The sequence below is a fragment of the Dama dama genome, chromosome 8, assembly GCF_033118175.1.
Source record: "Dama dama isolate Ldn47 chromosome 8, ASM3311817v1, whole genome shotgun sequence".
In the NCBI taxonomy this organism is placed as follows: Eukaryota; Metazoa; Chordata; class Mammalia; order Artiodactyla; family Cervidae; genus Dama; species Dama dama.
This window is the reverse complement of record NC_083688.1, coordinates 35,180,507-35,195,925: the sequence shown is the minus strand read 5'-3', so window position 1 is coordinate 35,195,925 and position 15,419 is coordinate 35,180,507. Positions and strand designations below refer to the sequence as shown.

Sequence of the window (15,419 nt, the reverse complement as noted above, 5' to 3'; positions counted from 1 at the left end):
CACCTCAAAACTCTTCCAGCCTCTACCCACTTACCAGTTCCAAAGGCACTTTGACGTAAGCAGATATTTGGTATAGCAACACCCCATTCTTTGTATCAAAGTCTACATTAGTTATCTCAAGTCGCCATAATAAAATACCATAGACTGGGTGGATTAAACACAACTTATTCTCCAGTTCTGGAGGCCAGTAAGTCCAAGACAAGATGACAGCCAACTCAGTTATCTGGGGAGGGTTTCTTCCTGACTGGAAGATGGCCACTTCCTCACGTGTTTCTTCACTTCTTATTTGCACATTAAATCCACACTCATGACCTCGTCTAAACCTAAGTACCTCCCATCTCTAAATGCCCTCAGGAGTTAGGGGTCAATAAATGAATTGAGAGGGGGTGGTGGTACATTTCAGTCCATAGAAATTGTGACCTTGTTGAAAGCCACTAGATTGCAGGTAAGATTTGAGAAAAGACGGTTAACAGAAAGTTATGCTATTTTTAAAATGTAAATTAGCAGGCAGTCACTTTAAGAAGAAGAGGCAGTTGTTCATCTACCAGCCCCAGAGAACTGATATAAAGGATGTATGAGAGGAGCCAGTGAGTCAGGAGAGATTAATAATCCAGGAATAAGACAACGTGAAGGAGAAATGCTGCAGCTGGGATGAGAGCAAGAATGAAGGGGAAAAGGTGGTCTGTAAAAGGAAGAAAAACAATGCTTTCTCTGAATCATCAATGAAGGAAAAGCTAGGAGCTGGCAAAGAGCAACAGTGCAGAAGCTCCTGTCTGTCTATCATAATTTTGTTTGGTAAATAAGGAAATAGTAACACATTCTGAGAATCAGAGAAAATATGAGACACAGAGAAGAGGTTTGAAGTGGCTCAAAGGAGGGACATTGTTCGAATTTCACTGTGTGCACCAGCAAAACAGTTGTCCATGGAGAGGAGAAAGAAAGCTCACAGGAGCCTTTTCATAAGGTAAAGAGAGCCAAAGAAAACTCAGGGACAGTATGAGACAGAAATCATAAACTTACAATTGCATCAAGTCATGTGAGTATTTTATTGTCCTCAAAAGCAGAGAATCAGAGTAATTGGATATTTGGGTTCATCCAGGGAAAGGTGTTAGCAGTTATGTGAGACAGGAAGACAGAGGTCAGAAGAAAAAACAAACAAACAAAAAATTGTAAAAATACATGAATGTTAGAAGAAATACACGAATCTTTGAAATTCAGAATGATTGTGGATATTAACATGCATTTTGAAGTTGATTTATTCTTCAAGGGCTTTCTTACACATACATAGGACACAAATATGTCTTTCCATCTAAATATTTAAAAAATAAAGCCACCTTTTCCCAAATTGTATTATCAAACTTAATATCAAAACTTAAAAGTATTAGACTACAATTGTATGTATGTGTGCTCAGTTGTGTTTGACTCTGCGACCCCGTGGACTGGAGCCCACTAGGCTCCTCTGTCCGTGGGATTTCCCAGGCAAGAGTGCTGGAGTAGGTTGCCATTTCCTTCTCCAGGGGATCTTCCTGACCCAAGGATCAAATCCACGTCTCTCACATCTCTTGCATTGGCAGGTTCTTTGCCATTGTAACACCTAGGAAGCCCAATAATTGTATAGCAGCTGGTAAAGCTATATATTCTAAGATGATGAAACAAGAAAAGTAACTTTTTAATCTTATTAACTACTGACTTATTTTAACAATTTGGCTTCTAATAATTCCCTCTACATTTGTAGTTACAAGTGATCTGTGTCTCCCACAGAATTTAATTTTTAATCATCATGTATTTTTAAATAGGAAAGGTTTTCATGTGTCACAATATACAACATTTAAATAGAAGGGCCTACATTAAGAAAACTATACACCAATGAAGACCAAAAACTACAGTACAATGAAGCAATACACACAAGCCAAGGAAATGAATACACGGATTGAAGGAAACCAGTGACCTAGGGTTCCAAATCAGTGGGTTTATTTTGCTGTCAGAGTAAATTAATTTGAATCATAACTTCTATAGTCCTTTGCAATTGTAATGATGTTTGGCAAAGCTGGACTACCTTTATATGGGCTCACAGTATTCAGTTTCATTTTAAAACATCTAATGCATAATACTTTTATCTTTCATGACAAGACTTAGCTCAGTCTGAAATAATCACTGTATTAACATTTTTTACCCATTCAAATAGTCCAATTCATTATTACAAAAGCAGCAAGCTTCCCCAGCCTGTCATTAATTCCTACTGTTTTAATTACAAGAAAAAAAATATCCTATGGAAGGCTTCTGTGGATAATGGCACTGTAAACACAATCTTATGCAAAGATATGAAAATCAAATGGAGGTTTTTTTTTTCCCTACATCGATATTCTGGTAGAAATAGCATATTTTTTGGCAAGAAATTAAAGTCTCAAAACATAATGGTGCTTTCTTTGAATTCAGTCACAAAGAGGCTGCTTAAAATTACATATTAATTTTGACTATTTGGAAACACGAAGGCTACAGTCAAGACCAATATTTTTATAAAGTAATTCTACATCCACCAGGATTTGACAGTTTTTTTTTTACTCTTGTCTAACCAAACTTCATTTCTGCTTCTATATATTGTTATATTACATGTAAATGATTATCAGAATCAAGAGATTTAAGTTATTCAAACTTTAAAATTAAGTGTTATGTAAGATTCACACAGAAACAAAATCCAACTTTTGAGAAAAGCAATTAGTAAAATGTTTAAATCAGTCTTTCCAAAGCTGACTGCTTCATTTAGAATTTATGCTATGAGGAACATGGTAGGGTTGTAGAGTGAGGAGAAAACTCATAGTGTATATTTGTTTAGCCTTATTTTTATCATTATTTTTAACCCAAATCAAAATGTATAACTGAGGGAGACTCTTCTGAATTTTCCACCTCAAAGAATGTGAGTTTAAATTGAAACATTAAGAGGATAAGTAACTTTGGGCAAAATACTGTAGTAACTACTCACAATCTTCTAGAAGTGACTGGGCAATTGTATACATACATTTCCACTCAACAATACACACACACACACACACACACACACACACATACACAATTCAGACTGTGACAAATGCTATAAAGGAGGTATAAAGACTTATGCTCACAAAGGGGTTAAAAATGAATTCTGAATGGAGAAATTCACAATGAGTACTAACAAAAATAGGATGAGTTATACATCAAAGGATCAGTGATGTTTGGAATTATTTTAGCAAAGCTCTATGCTAGTAAAATAAAAACTGCCTAATTACCCTTTTAAACCCAAAAATAAGTAAAATATTTTCTGTAGTAAGAAATCACTTTAATAAAATGTTTAAAATATGTATGTAGATCTGTGTTAGATTTCTTTTAGCATTTAGGCCATGTATCACATATTTTCTTTTCAGTATGAGAGAGGTTAGTTTACTAAAAATGTACAGAACTAAAAATTGTTAGGTTAAAAGTTAAAAAAAATTAAAGGCATTTTTCTACTCTTAAACAATATTTAAAATCTCTTTGGGCAATCTATAATATTTAAATAAACATATTCAATGCATTTCAGTTCTCCCAAATAAAAAGACCAGCCAAAAAATGTATTAACCACTATTCTATTTACAATTCTAGCATAAAATGTAATCATCTTTATGAACTAAAATTATTTCTATCTAGCCATTAATACAATTAGTACTTACTAGTTCACCTCATAATATAATTTGATAAAAATTTAAATTATTGATGATAACATTTCTGAATTTCTGTCAGAATTATTAGGCAGAAGTAGACAAAATTTAACTTAAAAACAAATTGTATTCTTACATTATTATAAAGTGAAAGTGAAAGTGAAGTCTCTCAGTCATGTCCCACTCTTTGTGACCCATGGACTATAGCCTACCAGGCTACTCCGTCCATGGGATTTTCAAGGTAAGAGTACTGGAGTGGGTTGCCCTTTCCTTCTCCAGGGGATCTTCCTGACCCAGGGATCAAACCTGGGTCTCCTGAGTTGTAGGCAGACGCTTTTACCGTCTGAGCCACCAGGGAAGTCACATTATTATAAAATTGTCCTGAAATGCTTCAAATGGTAGCAGAATATTGAAACTGAGATGAAAATAAGATATTTCCTCAAGGATTTAAAAATTTTTTTTAAATCTAATATTTTATATTACATAGTCAAAGTTCAGCTACTATTTTCATTTATTAACATTTGAGTTAAGACATTGAGTTTATTATATTAGCAAACACTTACTCATTATAATATAACCATAAATTGAACTCTAACTCATGAATGTGTTAATTGTTCTTTTCTGTTGAGGACAGAAGCTTATATTCACTTTTAAAACTGAATAGACATAATTCATATGCAATTTAGATTAAATCTGAGAATGAAATAGAAAGCACACACACCATCTGTGAAGAAATATCCTCATCCCTAATTAATATGTATCATGTATTTTAGCCCATCTCATTACTAAAGACAAGTTATAAAATATAAAATTGGATTTAATAAAAGAAAGTCAATTTAATGGAAATGAGAAATTACCTATAGGGATATTGCTAACGTTGTCTACAATAGTCTACAGCTAAAGAAGGATAACTTGATTCCCATGTGAGCCAGAGAACTGGTTGTTAGTGTGCCTAGAAGAAGACAGGAAGGAGCCTCTATTGGCTGACTAGGAATGAATTATCATTCAAAAAGTGTTTACTGAGAATCAATTATATTCTAAGCACTGTGATAGAAAAGATTCACATAGTGGTAATAGTGGTTAAATGATAAACACTGTTGTAAGTATTTTACACAACAACCCCTATGAATAACAGTAATATTTGTTTATTATTTTCACTTTACAGATGATGAAAATAATGTATTAATATTAAGTGATTTTCCTAATGACACACAGTGAATAACAGAGTTGTTGACAATTTGACTTTAGGTCTGTGGAATCTGACAAGTTTATAAGGAAGTCAATGTGCCTGGGCAAAAATAACGGGATGGCAACTTAGTGTGAGATAAGGCAAGAAGGGTATACAAAAGTCAACACACATATTTTCGATCTACTTTCAGGATTTTGACTTTATCTAAAGAGCAGTGAAAGTCACTGGGAGAAGGCTGGGAAGTAACATAATTGGAATCTATTTTGAGAAAATTCTATTGGCTACAGTGTGCAAGACTGATCAGAGAGGGAAGGTAAAAGTGAAAATTGGAGCTAAGAGGCTGTTTTATAGTCCAAGTGAGAGACGATGGCAGCTTTCACTAGGGTAGTGGTAGTAATGGTGGTAGATATGAAGAGGAGTAGATTGACTTGTAAGATTTTAAGAGCTAATATCACCAGTACTTAATATCAGATAGACGAGAAGCATGAGAGAGAAGTGTCCAAGGATAACTTCAAAGTTTTAGTTAGTGCTACTTACTGGATGATGATATATGCAGGTTTGGCTTTTACATTGTCTGGTTTCTGCTTAAACATCCCCTCAAAGAAGTCTTCTCCAAATGTTTGAATTAAAATATCATTCTCCCCTCTGTAAGTCTCTAAATCCTCATAGTACTCTATTTTTCTTCATGGCACGTATGACTACCTGACAGAATTAAGCACATTGCTTATTTCCTTGTGTGTTGTCTGTTTCATGAACTATTATGAAAGTACCATGAAGTCAGACAATTCGTCACTCATACTTAAGTTGTGGGCTTCCCAGGTGGAGCAGTGCTAAAGAATCTACCTGCCAATACGATAGATGCAATAGACATGTGTTTGATCCCTGGGTCAGGAAGATTTCCTGGAGTAGCAACCCACTCTGGTATTCTTTCCTGAAAAATTCCATGGACAGAGGAGCCTGGCAGGCTACAGTCCATGTGGTCACAAAGAGCTAGACATGACTGAACACTCACACACACACATTCACACACGCACAATTATGTTGTACTCTCTACCGTTTAGAACACACCTTGCATGTCACAGATAGACAATCAATATCTATTTAATGAGTAAATCAATGAATATGAGAGTCACCAGAAGATGTGGAATGGTTGAAGTTGTGGATATGGATTAGATTCCTTCACAGAGACCAATGAGAGAATACACATGTAAGCAAAAATAAGAAAAGCAAGGAAAGAAAATTGAAATGACAAAGTTAGGGGGACAGGAGAAAGTCCAACAAAGAGCATTTCAGTGAAAAATCCAGGAAAGTATATAACTTAAAACTGAATGACTAATGATGTCAAAAGTCAGAATGATAATATAGGAAGAGGACCCAAAGACACTATTACAACTGGCATCTAGGATGTCAGTAGTAGTACTATTGTTAAGTTTTGCTTAAGAACTAGGGACAGAAGACATACTGTAGTGGTTAGGAGAAGGAACTGGAACTGAAAACGAGGAGACCGTAAGTTCAGACTAATTTTTCAAGAGATATGGCTATGAAATAATGAGTGGATACAGGGCACCAGTGAGGGATGGAGAGAAAAGGAATGTGAAATGAATTGTTTTTTTTTTTTTAATTATTATTATTTTTTTATTATTTTTATTTTTTTTTCCAGTGGGTTTTGTCATACATTGATATGAATCAGCCATGGATTTATTGATGCAGAACTCAGACATGTGTCTTGATGATGACAATCATGAGAATTTAGTCAAGAGCCTAGCAATGTAGAACCTGGCATATATAAAGCTGGTTGAAACAATAAGATCAAACTGAATGCAAGATTCCGCAAAGTTGTTCATTCCCTTTAGGTAATTGAAAGAATGTGTTCTAGATTCATACTACTTAAGACTAGGTAATAGTATCCTGTTAGAAAGCAAAATTTGGAAAAAAGCTAGTTTTCAATAGTTTTAAGTAGTAGTTAGTGCCTGACTTAAGTGACAGGCATATAAAAGTACTCATAAAGTATTAGATACTGAAAAAGTTATCAGAAGTAAACTTCTATTACTAGTAGACTTGCTTCTTTTGTCATACTATAGCCATCAAATTTTATTGGAAATAAAATTTTGGAAAGTTTATCTTAAATCTGTACTTCTTTTCTAAGTGGCATTCATCCCAAGAAATAGTTTCCCACCCATAGACTCAGAACCAAGCAAACATAAATATTTTTATTATTTACAATATAATTCATTATTATCTATATTAGAAAGGGGAAGACTCAAGATCTCTAAGAAAATTGGAGATACCAAGGGAACAATTCATACAAAGATAGACACAGTAAAGGACAAAAATGGCAAGGACCTAACAGAAGCAGAAGAGATTAAGAAAAAGTGGCAAGAATACACAGAAGAACTGTACAAAAAAGCACTTAATGACCCAGTTAACTATGATGATGTGGTCACTCACTTAGAGCCAGATATCATGGAGTGTGAATTCAAGTAGGCTTTAGGAAGCATTACTACGAATAAAGCTACTGGTAGAGATGAAATTCCAGGTAAGCTATTTCAAATTTTATAAGATGATGCTGTTAAAGTGCTGCCCTCATTATGCCAGCAAATTTGGAAAATTCAGCAGTGACCACAGGACTGGAAAGTTCAGTTTTCATTCCAATCCCAAAGAAAGTCAGTGCCAAAGAATGTTCAAGTTACTGCACAATTGCACTCATTTCACATGCCAGCAAAATTATGCTCAAAATCCTTCAGGCAAGGCTACAGCAAGTATGTGAACCTAGAACTTCCAGATGTTCAAGCTGGATTTAGAAAAAGCAGAGGAACCAGAGGTCAAATTGCCAACATATGTTGGGTCTTAGAAAAAGAAAGGGAATGCCAAAAAAAACATCTACCTCTGCTTCATTTAGTATGCTAAAGCCTTTGACTGTGTAGATCACAACAAACTGTAGAATATTCTTAATGAGATAGGAATACCAGAGCACATTACCTACCTCCTGAGAAACCTGTATGAAGAACAAGAAGCAATAGATAGAACTGGGCATGAAACAACAGACTGTTTCAAAATTGGGAAAGGAGTACATCAAGGCTATATACTGTCACCTTGCTTATTTAACTATATGCAGAGTACAACATGTGAAATGCTGGGCTGGATGAATCACAAGCTGGAATCAACAGACAGGAGAAATATCAACAACCTCAGATATGCAGATGATTCCACTTTAATGGCAGAAAGTGAAGTGGAACTAAAGAGCCTCTTGATGAAAGTGAAAGAGGAGAGTGAAAAAGCTGGCTTAAAACTTAACATTCAAAAAATGAAGATCATTGCATCCAGTCCTATCACTTCATGACAAATAGATGGGGAAAATGTGGAAACTGTCAGATTTTATTTTCTTGGGCTCCAAAATCAATACGGATGGTGACTGCAGCCATGAAATTAAAAGACACTTGCTCCTTGGAAGAATAGCTATGACAAACCTAGATAGTGTATTAAAAAGCAGCAACATCACTTTGCCTACACAGGTCTGTCTAGTCAAAGCTATGGTTTCTCCAGTAGTCATGTGTGGATGTGAGAGTTGGACTATAAAGAAAGCTGAGCACTCAAGAATTGATGTTTTTGAACTCTGGTGTTGGAGAAGACTCTTGAGAGTGCCTTGGCCTTCAAGGAGATCAAAGCAGTCAATCTTAATGGAAATCAGTCCTGAACATTCATTGGAAGGACTGATGTTGAAGCTGAAGTTCCAATACTTTGGCCACTTGATGCGAAGAGCTGATTCATTGGAAAAGACCCTGATGCTGGGAAAGACTGAGGGCAAGAGGAGAAAGGAGCAATAGAGGATGAGATGGTTGGATGGCATCACCAATTAGTGGACATGAGTTTGAGCAAATGCAGGGAGATAGTGAAGGACAGAGAGGCCTAGTGTGCTGCAGTTCATGGGGTTGTAAAGAGTTGGACATGACTTAGTGACTGAACAACAACAACAATATGATATTAGCCAAATTAAGTTATGGTAGGTAACTATTACCAGATAATTCTTTTGAAAATTTCCCTCATGTACTGTATGTTTCATAGTATAAAACTTTAATTACATTTCAAAGACATCATACTGATAGAGAACTTCATTGAGTTTTATCAAAAAATGATGTTAGGAGTAGTCAGGTTAAAAAATTTCATATTTCTAGTAATAATTGTGAATACAAATAAGTGAATTGACAAAGTTGTTCTGAACAATAAGTATGATTTCATCTCAAAAATAAAAGAGTAAATATGTCTCGCAGAATGATTTAATTTAGTTAGAAAATATTAAAAATTGAATTCACAGGACTTCCTCCTTCCCTTTTAATATGTTAAATTCATGAAGAGGATCTTCAATTTCTTTCCCCTAACACCAGATTGCACGAGAAAATTTGCAACCTAGCTTCCCAATGATTTACTGTTTCTTTATTAAAGATCATATATGCCTTTTAATTCAAGGTGCTTGGTAATGGTTTCAACAATGAAATGGTAACACTTAAAGAATGGGGCAAATTAATATTTAATTAAATAAAAAAATTACACAGCTGTCATTTAGTAGGCATATAATTAAATTCATTTCTTTAAAGAATAAAGTCTCCGAAGTCCTGAGCTCATCTTAAAAGAATATTAAACATACCAAAATAGTAGATATTACTTGGGGCTACTACACCGAACAATTCCAGAGAGTACTATTCACATAAAAATGTTTGGTTTATTTAATTTCACTGTATTTGCACCTCCTCTTGAAATTTCCCTGATGTTCCTCTTCTTACACTCTAGCACTCTTCAGTATCTTTACTGATTAATTATCATTTAAAAGAGAGAGGAGAAAACTAGGAAAATTGAAAAGCATGTGAAAATTGATAGTGAACAATGAATTTTGACTGCATCCACTAGACATATTTTCAAATGGAAAACTCCAAGGTTTTCCTAACTGCTTTTCATGGCAATAGAGAGTTTCGGATCTTAACTTCATAGACATATGTTATAAATCAATGCTATTATCTCATTCACAAGGAAATAGAAGACAGGCAGGCATGGATCCCAGGACAGTAGCTGTTCTTTGTTGTGCATCAGGCTAACTAACACTGGAAATGTGTCTGTGGCAACTAAACCATCTGTTCACTTGCTATTTGGTAGGGTTGTTTGTCTGCTTTAATGTACCTGTACATCCCATTTCACAAAATGTACTAGCATTGTTTCAGAGAACTGTCTAGGAACAAAATAGTAAGCCACTCAATTTCAATATTAGTTGTAGGAACAGTGATAATACAGAAACTGCACATATTCTCATATGTGAAAAAAGTCCAATAGTTAAGTATATAAATCCTAATTTTATTTGGAGTACAAATGTCTCCAAGTATCTTTTTTGAAAAGATTGCAAGTAAATCTCCGGACATATATCTTTAATTATACTGTATAGATTTCCCACCATTTTCAATTAGTAAAATACATGCTATCAGCTTTTCAAAAATGGGGTTAATACTATATATGGGGTTAATATTATAACGGGAGGTTAACACTATAATGGGAGGTTAATACTATAATAGTCTAGTATTAGAATAAATCTAGCCTTTTCTTGTTGCACTGATGTATTTTTTTTTGAACTGGTGTATTTTTATTAAAGTTACACATTGACTACATATGTGAGATATCTTTCTTTAAGTATATTTGGGACCTGAGAATATTTATGTAGTGAATATAAATTATGACCTATTAGCACTTAAGAGCATGTGGCTAAAAGCTTATAAGGCATCAAACAGTAGAATATTTTAGTTATAGTTAAGACAGTTCAAAGTTGAAAATTCAGGTTATTCTAAATCCATGTATTTGTTCACTTCACATCTCTCAGATAATAGCTTGGATATAGTATTTAGGAAATCAGGTAACCAATTCCACTGGTGCTAGGAGATCTCAAACATTGGTTATCAAAAACTAGAGCAGATGCATTTCTATCCTTTTTTTTCAGTTTAAATGTTTTAAAGGTGAAATTAGTTATTGCAAGACCCCCGAATTTTAAAGACCTGTATGTGACAAGAGAAAGTTACAAAGGATGTCAGTCAAGGGGTTATTATTTTAATTTTGGACTTCACATCTCCTACACCCTGTTTTAATTAGGATCATTGCAATTGATGTTTTTTAGTGTCTGGAAATGAAGACCCATGAGAGCTCCATTAGCCTTCTTGGGATAACAAGCAAAGGTAATAACTTTTCCTATTAAGCAAACAAAGACCGTGGCCAACTCTCATTTGGCTTGTCAGTGAACCTTCCCGCCAGGACGGTTCTGCCTCTTCACTTGTGCAAGTTGCTGGCTTGCTAGCTAGCACACAGGATGTGCCGTCAACATTGCCTGCTGAGTTTTGAAACAATTACCTATATAAAACCCTCTTCACAATTCTATGAGCCTTTCTTCTGCGGAATGTATCAGTCTTTGCTGCTTATAGCAAAGAATGTGCTTTATCCTCAACGATGCTCCTTCAGTGTCTTTTTTATTTGTCTCCAATAAACCTCATTAGCACAATAGAACAGAAATTACTCTGCTTAGTATGGTCATCTATTTCAATAGCAAAGACTCTTGTCCACACAGATTTCATTTTTTGAGTGTGTGGAACAAAATTCAGCATTGCCCAATCTGCTACTATTTGCTATTGACTGCAAGCTGCAATTCTCTGATGGACTTAAAATAATAATTTCCAACCAGCTAATTTCAGAAGCTATTCCTGTAGGTAATCTAATAGACTTGTTATTTGGATGCCATCAACACTTAAATATTCATATTTTATGCATTTCGGGGGACAATGGATTCACAGGAGTGCTTGGCCACTCTGAGCAGTAGATGGCGGCACTGTTCAACTGTCTTGTTTTTGGTTTTGGTTTGGTTTGGTTTAATTCGGGTTTTTTGTAAGTTAAAATCAGTTTCTTTATCATCAGGGAAAAAAAAAGAAAGTTTCAAATGGTCATGGACCTACATACAGAACTCATATCGATTTCTAATGATTTGGGAGTACATGTTAAATTATTAACTGAGACTCAAAATCACAAAACCAGTTCATATTATCATGCTTTTTTATATGTGATCTCTTTGTTTTGTCTTTTTTTGTGTTTGAAGTAAAATATGAAAAAAGTGAAATATGTCTACATGTGAATTTCTCTGAAATTAATGCTTCTATATATTTAGTTGTAGCCAATTTCAAGATAGAGTTCTTTCTGAGTTACTAGTAATGAACTGGCTTTGAGTGATTTTTAAAGAGTAGCTGAAAGTGTCAGCCAGCTCTTAGAAAAAAATTCGGTTTCTTGAAGTATCAGGCACTTAAACAAATGATGATTTGCTTGTTTGTTTTACTCAGCATCACACACACACACCCCCCAACCCACCCCACACACTTGTCAGTTGCTAAGTCATGTTTGTCTCTTGCCAATTCCTGAACTGTAGCCCCAGGCTTCTCTGTCCATGAGATTTCCCAGACAAGAATACTGGAGAGGATGCCATTTCCTCCTCCAGGGGATCTTCTTGACCCAGGGACTAAACCTGTGTCTCTTGTGTCTCCCACACTGACAGGCAGATCTTTATCCCAGAGCTACTTTATATGCCTGCAATTCAAATGTACATTTGTGATAAGCTCATAAAGAGCATGTATTTGTGAAACTACCTATGATTACTGAGAAATTTGATGTAAGATTCTTTAAGTTTCATATTTTTTCATTTAAGTGAGTGATACTAATAGATAGCTACCTCAAAGGTTTGATATGAGAACTGAACAAAGTATACTATATAAAACAGTCTGTCATCAGAATAACTCTTATCATTTTATTAGTTTATTCTTATCTTTTCAGTATGCAGTAATCTAGTCAAACAACATAAGGACACCATATATGATTTTGTATTCCTAGACTTAGCATGATGTCATATACACTTTAGGCATTTAATGAATATACAATAATAAAAAATGCAAAATTGAGTCTACAGTGTAAATAAAGCAGGTCAATCTGCTAAAGTAAATACAAAAATACATCCATTCATTCAATATTCAGTAAGGTCCTCATGACTGAACTCATATTCTAGCATATAAGGCAGAAAAAATAAATAACATGTATACACGATTTATATCAGTGTTTGCCAGTGGTTTGGTATATATGTAAAATATTCATATAATCTCACAAAGGTGACAATTTACATGTGATACTTTATTATTTATGAAGCTTTTCTAAACATACATATTTTCTCATTTAATCTTTGTATTTATTGAATTAAAATATTTAATACTGAGGAGCCTGCGATTTAGAGAATTTAAGAGGCTTAATAGAGCCAAGCACTGTTCTAAACCATCATCTCTTCATATTACATCACGTGAAAAGAACCTATAGAAGCAATCAGTTCTGTATTAACTTGACAATACATTATTCTTATATTAAGCCTATATGATATACCTAGATTAAATGGTTTGAAATTGTCCATTAAAAGAGAAGTCTTTATTCGTTTTCTTTTTGATGTCATAGATTAAATCACATTTCACAGACTATCTCTACTTATAAGTCTTGCCTTCTGCATTTGACTGAATTTAGCGTATATGTTAACGTATATGTTCGTAGAAGGCAATGGCACCCCACTCCAGTACTCTTGCCTGGAGAATCCCATGGACGGAGGAGCCTGGTAGGCTGCAGTCCATGGGGTCGCTAAGAGTCAGACACGACTGAGCGACTTCACTTTCATTTTTCACTTTCATGCATTGGAGAAGGAAATGGCAACCCACTCCAGTGTTCCTGCCTGGAGAATCCCAGGGACAGGGGAGCCTGGTGGGCTGCCGTCTATGGGGTCGCACAGAGTCGGACACGACTGAAGCGACTTAGCAGCAGCAGCAGCAGCGTATATGTTAATCATTGTAGAGACAGGTAGAAGGAAGCAATCATAGTTGTTATCGTTCTCACTGTCACTGAGGAACTATACAATCACTCTAAATGCCACTTATCTAGAGAGATAGGAATGCTGCTGCTGCTGATGCTAAGTCACTTCAGTCATGCCCAACTCTATGCGATCCCATGGACAGCAGCCCACCAGGCTCCTCTGTCCACGGGGTTCTCCGAGCAAGAATACTGGAGTGGGTTGCCATTTCCTTCTCCAGAGGTAGGAATATGTAACATCGAATCTTCCAGGTTAGAGCTGAATCTTTAATAAGAGTTAACGGGCAGGGGCCATCACTGTGTCAACAACTACTCTTGAATTCTGCACTGAGAGATTAAGGTCCTGGAAGAAGAACATACAGATCCAGCCCACAAGATTAATTTAAGGTTAAACTCACAAGGAATGTAATATACCTTTTCTTGCTCACAATTCTCAACTATAGATTTCAAGAATTAGATACAGTCAAAGATGATTGAATTTTTATGATTTGGGTTTTACTCCTAACCTTTTGTCTTCCTTATTGAAGTATTGTTGATTTACAATATCATATTAGTTTCATGTATATAGCATAGTGATTAAATACTTTTTCATATTACACTCCAATATAAGCTATTACAAGTTAATGGCTATAATTCTCTGCTATACAATGTATTGTTGCTCATCTATTTTATACATAGCAGTTTATGTTTGTTAATTCCATACCCCTAATTTCTTCCTTCATCATTCTCTCTCTCCTTTGGTTGCTGTGTTTGTTTTCCAAAGTTTGTTTCTGTTCTGCATAGACAGTTCATTTGTATTATTTTTTAGAATCCATATATAAGTGATATCATATAGTATTTGTCTTTTCGCATCTGACATTTCACTAAGCATAATATTTTCTTGATCTACCACACTACTATAACTAAGAATTTTGTTATTTATATGGTTAATGTTCCATATATATATATATATATGTTCCATGTATATACATATATGGGTTGCTTCCATGTCTTGGTTATTGTAAACAGTGCTGCTATGCACTTTGGGGTGCATTTTCCTAACATTCTTAAATCAAAATTATAGCAACTACTATAATAGCTTTCTATGCCATTGTTATTGTTTTTAAGTTGCTAAGCCTTTCCAACCTCATAGACTGCAGCACACCAGGCTCCCCTATCCTCTACTATCTCCTCAAATTCACTCAAATTCATGTCCATTGAGTCTGTGACTGCTAGAGATAAAATCACCAGTTAGAGGAGAAAATGATTCAGTGGGAATCTTATGTTAATTTACTAAACCTCATTTAACTCATGTGTACTTCAGATCCTTTTGCCTCCCTATCTTCCGGGTCTTTAGCATATTTTTGATTCTGGCTCCCACTAAGTGACTAGCTCCATATGGACTTCAGTCAATTTCATATGAAACAACCAGAATGAGCTTTTTATTTTCATCCTTACTCAATATCAGTTCAGTCGCTCAGTCGTGTCTGACTCTTTGTGACCCCATGGACTGCAGCATGCCAGGCCTCCCTTTCCATCACTAACTCCTGGAGTTTACTCAAACTCATGTCCATTGAGTCAGTGATGCCATCCAACCATCTCATCCCCTGCCATCGCCTTCTCCCACCTTCAATCTTTCCCAGCATCAGGGTCTTTTCAAATGAGTCAGTTCTTAT

General features: G+C 35.2%; 1 protein-coding gene across 1 annotated transcript in view; it reads right to left on the bottom strand.

Moving 5' to 3' along the window:
• Positions 1-15,419, bottom strand: part of ERBB4 (erb-b2 receptor tyrosine kinase 4) — a 1,235,763-nt gene that overhangs the window by 62,560 nt on the left and 1,157,784 nt on the right. The window lies entirely within an intron of this gene.